The 10,037-nt window shown below is 36.1% G+C and overlaps 1 long non-coding RNA gene across 1 annotated transcript; it reads left to right on the forward strand.

Annotated features, from left to right (window-relative positions):
* The first annotated feature begins 9,147 nt into the window (after window positions 1-9,147).
* LOC110802386 (uncharacterized) lies at window positions 9,148-9,528 on the forward strand. Its single transcript, XR_002537148.2, has 3 exons — window positions 9,148-9,245; window positions 9,336-9,405; window positions 9,498-9,528. It is a non-coding gene; the product is annotated as an uncharacterized lncRNA (long non-coding RNA).
* Window positions 9,529-10,037: the final 509 nt, after the last annotated feature.

Here is a 10,037-nt window from a genome sequence, read left to right on the forward strand (position 1 = left end):
AGAAAGTTAGCTTTTGTGAGTCTTTGCATGGCTTAAAGGTCCCTGCTGGATACTCTTCAAATTTTCGTAGCCTTGTGTCCATGTCTGACTTGAAATTAGTTGGAATGAAATCTCATGATTGTCACGTGTTGATGCAACAATTGTTGTCGGTTGCAATTCGAGGAATATTGCCGCCACCAGTGAGGTATACCATTACAAGATTGTGTTTCTTTTTTAACACGATTTGTAGCAAGGTGATCAATCCAACAATACTGGATGATTTGCAGGCAGATGTACTTGAGACCATGTGTCGGCTTGAAAAGTATTTTCCGCCATCATTCTTTGACATGATGCCTCATTTGATTATTCATCTTGTTCGTGAAATTAAGCTTTGTGGTCCAGTTTGTATGAGGTACATGTATCCCTTTGAACGAGAGATGGGTACCTTGAAAGATAGAGTGATGAATCCGGCCAAACCTGAAGCTAGTATTGTCAAACGAACCGTTGCTGAGGAAGTTGCCGCATGGGTTGCTCAATATTTGAATAGTTTGAAAGAAGTTGGAGTACCAATGTCTCGACATGAAGGGAGACTTGGGGGTCAAGGTACAATCGGCAGGAAAAGGATATCAATCGGTTCAGAAATGATGAGTAAGATTGAGTTGTTTGTGGTGCAAACTGTTAGTGAAGTCCATCCATATGTGGATGAGCACATGGAGTTTCTTAGAGAGAAATATCCTTCAAAAAATGGTCCTCAATTGATAACAGAGCATAATCGTTCGTTCCTCACATGGTTCAAGAGTCGAGTGATGGATCAAATCACCGAAACGCCTGAGGTTGTGTCTGACACGTTGAGATGGTTGGCATATGGTCCTAAATGTCAAGTCATCTCTTATGAGGGGTACGACATCAATGGCTATTCTTTTTACACTAAGCGACAAGATGACAAAACGACGATGCAAAATAGTGGTGTTACGGCAATGGGCTTGTCTTCGGAATATGCTAGTGCGAGAGATAGAACACTTGTAGATAAGAAATATTGTTACTATGGAGTCATTGAAGAAATATTAGAGTTGCAATAAAAGGAATTTAAGATACCTCTATTCCGGTGCAAGTGGGTTGATATTAGTCGCGGTGTCAAAAGTGATGAACATGGGTACTTGACACTTGTAAACTTTAGTCGAGTCGGGCATCTTGAAGATCCATTCATATTAGCATCACAGGCAAAACAAGTCTTTTATGTTGTTGACCCTGCCGATCGTAGTTGGTCAGTTGTTCTTGAAGGCAAAAGAAGAATACTTGGCGTCGAGGATGTAGATGATGAAGAAGAACATGATAAACAGTTTAATGAGACTCCACCTTCCTCGTGGCATACTCCTCAAACAATTGATGATGTTAACATGAGTTTTACTCGTCCAGATCACGGTGAAGGATTTTATGTTGCAAAAGAGAAAGAGTGAGATAGGTAAGCCGATTCCATGAACTTGATTTTGTAATTTTTATCGGTTTTGAGATTTAAGAAAGGGAAATTTTGATGGAGTTCCAAGGATTATGACCTATAACGACCCAAACGATCTTTAAACTTGCATAAATGGATTGGAATTAGTCTTATAACCTTTTTCTAATCATATTAGACTTATAAATGGTTTAAAATGAGTCTTTAGGTTCATTTTTGGAAAATCGGGAGCGAAAATGCCATTTTAGGCTACATATGACCTATAACGACCCAAACGATCTTTAAACTTGCATAAATGGATTGGAATTAGTCTTATAACCTTTTTCTAATCATATTAGACTTATAAATGGTTTAAAATAGTCTTTAGGTTCATTTTGGGAAAATCGGGAGCGAAAATGCCATTTTAGGCTACATATGACCTATAACGACCCAAACGATCTTTAAACTTGCATAAATGGATTGGAATTAGTCTTATAACCTTTTTCTAATCATATTAGACTTATAAATGGTTTAAAATGAGTCTTTAGGTTCATTTTGGGAAAATCGGGAGCGAAAATGCCATTTTAGGCTACATATGACCTATAACGACCCAAACGATCTTTAAACTTGCATAAATGGATTGGAATTAGTCTTATAACCTTTTTCTAATCATATTAGACTTATAAATGGTTTAAAATAGTCTTTAGGTTCATTTTGGGAAAATCGGGAGCGAAAATGCCATTTTAGGCTACATATGACCTATAACGACCCAAACGATCTTTAAACTTGCATAAATGGATTGGAATTAGTCTTATAACCTTTTTCTAATCATATTAGACTTATAAATGGTTTAAAATGAGTCTTTAGGTTCATTTTGGGAAAATCGGGAGCGAAAATGCCATTTTAGGCTACATATGACCTATAACGACCCAAACGATCTTTAAACTTGCATAAATGGATTGGAATGAGTCTTATAACCTTTTTCTAATCATATTAGACTTATTAATGGTTTAAAAAGTATCCTTAAGTTCATTTGGGGAAAATCGGGAGCGAAAATGCCATTTTAGGCTACATATGACCTATAACGACCCAAACGATCTTTAAACTTGCATAAATGGATTGGAATGAGTCTTATAACCTTTTTCTAATCATATTAAACTTATAAATGGTTTAAAATGAGTCCTTAGGTTCATTTGGGGAAAATCGGGAGCGAAAATGCCATTTTAGGCTACATATGACCTATAACGACCCAAACGATCTTTAAACTTGCATAAATGGATTGGAATGAGTCTTATAACCTTTTTCTAATCATATTAGACTTATAAATGGTTTAAAATGAGTCTTTAGGTTCATTTTTGGAAAATCGGGAGCGAAAATGCCATTTTAGGCTACATATGTATAACGACCCAAACGATCTTTAAACTTGCATAAATGGATTGGAATTAGTCTTATAACCTTTTTCTAATCATATTAGACTTATAAATGGTTTAAAATAGTCTTTAGGTTCATTTTGGGAAAATCGGGAGCGAAAATGCCATTTTAGGCTACATATGACCTATAACGACCCAAACGATCTTTAAACTTGCATAAATGGATTGGAATTAGTCTTATAACCTTTTTCTAATCATATTAGACTTATAAATGGTTTAAAATGAGTCTTTAGGTTCATTTTGGGAAAATCGGGAGCGAAAATGCCATTTTAGGCTACATATGACCTATAACGACCCAAACGATCTTTAAACTTGCATAAATGGATTGGAATGAGTCTTATAACCTTTTTCTAATCATATTAGACTTATTAATGGTTTAAAAAGTATCCTTAAGTTCATTTGGGGGAAATCGGGAGCGAAAATGCCATTTTAGGCTACATATGACCTATAACGACCCAAACGATCTTTAAACTTGCATAAATGGATCGGAATGAGTCTTATAACCTTTTTCTAATCATATTAAACTTATAAATGGTTTAAAATGAGTCCTTAGGTTCATTTGGGGAAAATCGGGAGCGAAAATGCCATTTTAGGCTACATATGACCTATAACGACCCAAACGATCTTTAAACTTGCATAAATGGATTGGAATGAGTCTTATAACCTTTTTCTAATCATATTAGACTTATAAATGGTTTAAAAAGTAACTTTAGGTTCATTTGGGGAAAATCGGGAGCGAAAAATGCCATTTTAGGCTTCATTTTCTTTCTTTTTAATTTTATTTTTATGAATTATATTATGAAATAGTTTTTAATTTGCATGAACTCTTGTTTGCTTCGTATTGGTTGTTGAATGCAAGTCCCGGATTGGTTTTAATGTGGTTAAATGCTTTTGAATACAAGTTTCTCTGTACAGATCAGAACTGATCTGCACAGATCAGTGAACTGCAGACCATAACTGATCTGCGCAGACCAGTTCTGGTCTGTGCAGATTAGTTCTGATCTGTGCAGATCATGTCTGGTCTGCACAGACCAGAACTGGTCTGCACAGACCAGAACTGGTCTTCACAGACCAGAACTGATCTGCACAGACCAGAACTGATCTGCATAGACCAGAACTGGTCTGCACAGATCAGTTCTGGTCTGTGCAGATCAGTTCTGGTATGTGCATACCAGTTCTGATCTGTGCAGACCAGACCTGATCTGCACAGATCAGAACTGATCTGCACAGACCATAACTGATCTGTGCAGACCAGAACTGATCTGTGTAGACCAGTTCTGATTTGTGCAGATCAGTTCTGGTCTGTTCAGATCAGTTCTGGTCTGCACAGTTTTGCACATTTCTGGTCTAATTTGTGTGCCGTAGTTGATTGGTTAATTTGCTACTTGATTACTATATTTATATGGCCGTAATTGACTGATTTGCCACTTAATTATTCAGGTCAGAAGCTGTTGAATTAGTTCACCTTGATACTGATTTCATGGAGAATGAAGATATGTATGCCCTTGAGGGCCCAAATGGACAGGAGCCATCAGATCAAGAGGCAAATCAAGGGAACCAAAAGAAGAAAAGGAAGCCAAGAGGTCCTTCAAAAGGGATCAAAGACATGCCCGGGGTTCCAAGAATAATTGAGTGGGATTGCTTTAACCAACCCATAGGAAAATGGGTAAAAGAATTCAAGACTCACATTGGCGAGATAAGCCGCACAAAAGTCTCTATATTGATTAAAGATTGGGAACTCGTTTCGCAAGGAATCAAAGACACATTGTGGGAAGATGTCAAGGTAACAGAAAATGTCATTATTTTAGAATATGCATTCCTCAATTGTCTATATAAGTTACTCATTTGCTAAAGCCTTTGTATTGCTTTTTCTATTTCATTTAGAGAGAGTTTCATATCCAAGACGAGACTAAGAAAGAAGAAGTCTTAAAGAGGTGTGATAAGGCTTGGAGGGGTTTCAAATCGAAATTACATACAAGTTGGATCACAGAGACAAGGAAAATGCCTGCAAATAAAAAGATGCCTTTTGACTTGTATGATTTCATAACTAAAGATATGTGGGAGGAATTTGTGAAGTATCGTACATCAGAAGAATATATGGTATAAAAATCATTATCAATTAAAGTACGTTTTGATTATATTAAAGTTCTTTTTTGGTTGCAATTAATAATTTATATTTTTCTCCCAACATTAGGAAATAAGCAAGAAAGCAAGAGCGAGCCAATCTTTCAACAAATATCCTCATCATATGGGACAAAAATCGTATGCCGAAAAGTCCATTGAATGGCGTAGCAAAGGGTACCTTCCCTCGATTTCTTCGGCATCCATTGGTTCTTCTAGTTCTACGGTTGTTTCAAGTTTCCCGGAAAGGACATACTTATGGCTTCTTGGAAGATCAGTAGAAGATGATAAAGGAAATCCATACTTGCCGGATGAGCAAACAAAAAAGGTCAAAGAAACCATTGTAAGTGTTAATTTTCTCTAACACTTTTTGGTTTCATTCATTTAATTTTCTAAGGTCAAGAACAAAAGGATGCAGAAGCATTAATTTTCCCTAACACTATTTGGTTTCATGTAGGATGAATTGAAACAAAAATAAGCGGAAGGGACATTTGTTCCTTATCGGTTTGATGATGCTTTAACTCGCGCACTTGGTAAGACTAAGACTAGGAGACCACTTGGATTTGGTAGTACAGTAGGCATCAAATCTGTGTGGGGGACCGGAGAGCGGCGTAAATACCGACCAATTGAAAATGTAGATCTCATGGAAATGGAAGCAAGAGTAACCCAAAGGGTTAGAGAGGATACAATACAAGAGATGAACGCACAGATGGATGTCATGGTTAAGGAGAAATTCATCATATTCGCTAAAGAGCTGGGTCTCTCAATACCGAGTCATATGACAGGGGATGTTCGAGTTCATAGTAGTTGTCAATCTGGTGGTGTTGATCCATTTGCAAACATTCAGGTATATAAAATTATATGTTTCTTTTAAATGAGTCTTATAACCTTTTACTAATCATATTAAACTTATAAATGGTTTAAAAAGTATCCTTAGGTTCATTTGGGGAAAATCGGGAGCGAAAATGCCATTTTAGGCTACATATGACCTATAACGACCCAAACGATCTTTAAACTTGCATAAATGGATTGGAATGAGTCTTATAACCTTTTTCTAATCATATTAAACTTATAAATGGTTTAAAATGAGTCCTTAGGTTCATTTGGGGAAAATCGGGAGCGAAAGTGCAATTTTAGGCTACATATGACCTATAACGACCCAAACGATCTTTAAACTTGCATAAATGGATTGGAATGAGTCCTATAACCTTTTCCTAATCATATTAGACTTATAAATGGTTTAAAAAGTATCTTTAGGTTCATTTGGGGAAAATCGGGAGCGAAAAATGCCATTTTAGGCTACATATGACCTATAACGACCCAAACGATCTTTAAACTTGCATAAATGGATTGGAATGAGTCTTATAACCTTTTTCTAATCATATTAGACTTATAAATGGTTTAAAATGAGTCCTTAGGTTCATTTTGGGAAAATCGGGAGCGAAAATGCCATTTTAGGCTACATATGACCTATAACGACCCAAACGATTTTTAAACTTGCATAAATGGATTGGAATTAGTCTTATAACCTTTTCCTAATCATATTAGACTTATAAATGGTTTAAAAAGTATCTTTAGGTTCATTTGGGGAAAATCGGGAGCGAAAAATGCCATTTTAGGCTATATATGACCTATAACGACCCAAACGATCTTTAAACTTGCATAAATGGATTGGAATGAGTCTTATAACCTTTTTCTAATCATATTAGACTTATAAATGGTTTAAAAAGTATCCTTAAGTTCATTTGGGGAAAATCGGGAGCGAAAATGCCATTTTAGGCTACATATGACCTATAACGACCCAAACGATCTTTAAATTTGCATAAATGGATTGGAATGAGTCTTATAACCTTTTTCTAATCATATTAAACTTATAAATGGTTTAAAATGAGTCCTTAGGTTCATTTTGGGAAAATCGGGAGCGAAAATGCCATTTTAGGCTACATATGACCTTTAACCGTCCAAACGACCTTTAACCGTGCATAAATGGATCGGAATGAGTCTTATAACCTTTTACTAATCATATCAAACTTATAAATGGTTTAAAATGTATCTTTAGGTTCATTTGGGGAAAATCGGGAGCGAAAAATGCCATTTTAGGCTTCATTTTCTTTCTTTTTAATTTTATTTGTATATATGAATTATATTATGAAATAGTTTTGAATTTGCATATCATGAACTCTTGTTTGCTTCGTATTGGTTGTTGAATGCAAGTCCCGGATCTTGAGTTTGCATGAACTCTGGTTTGCTTCGTATATGTTGCCTTTACCTATAAGTCTCAGCGATGCAGAACTGGTCGGCACAGACCAGAACTGATCTGCACAGATCAGAACTGATATGTGCAAATCAGTTATGATCTGCACACATCAGTTCTAGTCTGCACAGATCAGTTCTGGTCTGCACAGATCAGAACTGATCTGTGCAGACCAGTTCTGATCTGTGCAGACCAGTTCTGATCTGTGCAGACCAGTTCTGATCTGTGCAGACCAGTTCTGATCTGTGCAGACCAGTTCTGATCTGTGCAGATCAGTTCTGATCTGTGCAGATCAGTTCTGATCTGTGCAGATCAGTTCTGATCTGTGCAGATCAGTTCTGATCTGTGCAGACCAGAACTGATCTGCACAGACCAGAACTGATCTGCACAGATCATAACTGATCTGCACATATCACTTCTGGTCTGCACAGATCACTTCTGGTCTGCACAGATCACTTCTGGTCTGTGCAGACCAGTTTTGATCTGTGCAGACCAGAACTGATCTGCACAGACCAGAACTGATCTGCACAGACCAGAACTGATCTGTGCAGATCAGAATGATCTGCACAGACCAGAAGTGATCTGTGCAGACCAGAAGTGATATGTGCAGACCAGAAGTGATCTGTGCAGATCAGTTCTGGTCTGTGCAGATCAGTTCTGGTTTGCACAGATCAGAAGTGATCTGTGCAGATCAGTTCTGATATGTGCAGATCAGTTCTGATCTGTGCAGATCAGTTCTGGTCTGTTCAGTTTTGCATATTTAGGTTATATTAAACTTGTAAATGGTTTTGAATGAGTCCTTAGGTTCATTTTGGGAAAATCAGGAGCGAAAATGCCATTTTTCTATCATGTTGTTTTTTTCAAATAAGGAACCTACCTCCTGCTGGCTATACTTGTTGATAAATTCGGAGAAAGTCTTTGTTGCCTTTGGTACTATACATCCGGATTTGACTCTTGATCACCATAACAACCTCGTTGCCGATAACGTGAAGGTGAGCGTTGATGAATTTGAGCCCGCGTATAAAGAAGTTTCAGTCCCCGTGCCTTCTCAATATATAAAGAAACTTGGACAAGCTCATGGTACTTTCACCCAGTGGCCAAAAAATTTGGTTTCCCTTGTGACGAGTGATGAGGTAACTTATCATTATTGCATCAAATTTGACTCGAAAATAATATATCTATACACTTATGTTCACTAATATGTATATGGTTATTTGAAATTCATAATTCAGGTAAATGAGCCTGCAAGAAAAGAGCCTAATGAGAAAAGGGCTACAAGCAAAGAGCCTAAAGGGAAAGAGGTAATGGTTGGAAGTCGACGCGAGACAAAAGGGTCCAACACTAAGGCAAACAAACAATTTCTTCCCAAATTTAGCTCGCAAAATTTGGGAGTTAAGTGCAATTGTATGAAAACTATGGTTTCTAAATTAAAAGAAGGGGAGGATGTTAAGTTGCAAGCTAGTAAAGGGGCATTCAATTTTGACAACGACCGTGAACTTGTTATCGCCGTTGAAGACATCAATCAACTTCTCTCGGGAGCATGGCTCAATATATCGATATTGCAAGTTCTTATATTGTGAGTTTCCTAAATTAAATTTTCTCTCCTAATTATTATATTTTCAATTGTCTTAACGTTATTGAGCTATGTAGGGCTTTATATGAGTCGTGGGATAAATTTGATCATCCTACCAATGCTTTGAGATTCATGTGCCCGGAGATGATCTCGGAAACCATGTTGTATAGTGATATAAATCGTGTTCTATTATACATGTCGCAATCCATGGCAACACTCAGTTCTAAGTCATTCATCTTATGTCCATACTACGAAAAGTAAGAACATTTTAAATTTATTTTTCATATTATATCAATCATTATTGTTAATATTTTTTTTTTCTAACGAGATAATTTTATTGTTTGTACGTAGGAGGCACTGGATTCTTTTAGTTATTTGCTTGGCTAAATCTCAGGTCTACATATTTGATTCTATGCAGAAGAAGAGAAATTTGATGATTAAGAACCAATTGAACCTGTAAGTATTTTATGAATTCTTTGCATTTACATGATACAAAAATATAATAAAGTATATATAGCTATAAGTCCCCTTTTGTCAAACGTGTAGGGCTTTTCGGACTTACAAGGCACAAAATGGAAAATCTAAAGGAACTAAATTGAATTGGATTGCGGCACAGGTATAATTACCTAAAGATCAAGTTTTTCAAATTAAATTACTACGTATAATTTCATATAAATTTTACTTGTGTTGTTTTTTTAATGCATGTAGTGTCCTCAACAACCGGGATCACTAGAGTGTGAATACTACGTCATGCGTTTTATGTACGATATATTTACAAAGCATCGTGATAGTCAAGATCTTACTACGGTATGTGATATACTTTAATAAATTGAAGTAGGCATAACTATTGATTGTCGACCTAATTATTTATATACTTGCATGTGTATTTTTAGGATTATTCAAGAACAGAGCCTTTTTCATTCGAGGAGATTAATGAGGTTAAAGAATTTTGGGCTGATTACTTTTTGACCAATTCCGATGTAAATCTAGCTAGCTAGTTTGTTGTAATATTGGTTTGTTAGGTTCGTTATCAACATGTTGGTTGAACGATATGATATGATGGATTGCCTTTTAATGGGGTTGTAAAACTATATTCCACTATTTTTTTATTCCTGTATATATAGTACTGTGATACAGATACATGAAATATGAAGTTGCTCAATAAAAAAAAGAAAAAAAAAGAAAAAAAAAAGAAAAAAGGTAATTTGCGTCGCAGTTTAGTAAAACATCGACGCAAATGACCACAGC

The sequence above is a fragment of the Spinacia oleracea genome, chromosome 3 (genome assembly GCF_020520425.1).
Source record: "Spinacia oleracea cultivar Varoflay chromosome 3, BTI_SOV_V1, whole genome shotgun sequence".
In the NCBI taxonomy this organism is placed as follows: domain Eukaryota; kingdom Viridiplantae; phylum Streptophyta; class Magnoliopsida; order Caryophyllales; family Amaranthaceae; genus Spinacia; species Spinacia oleracea.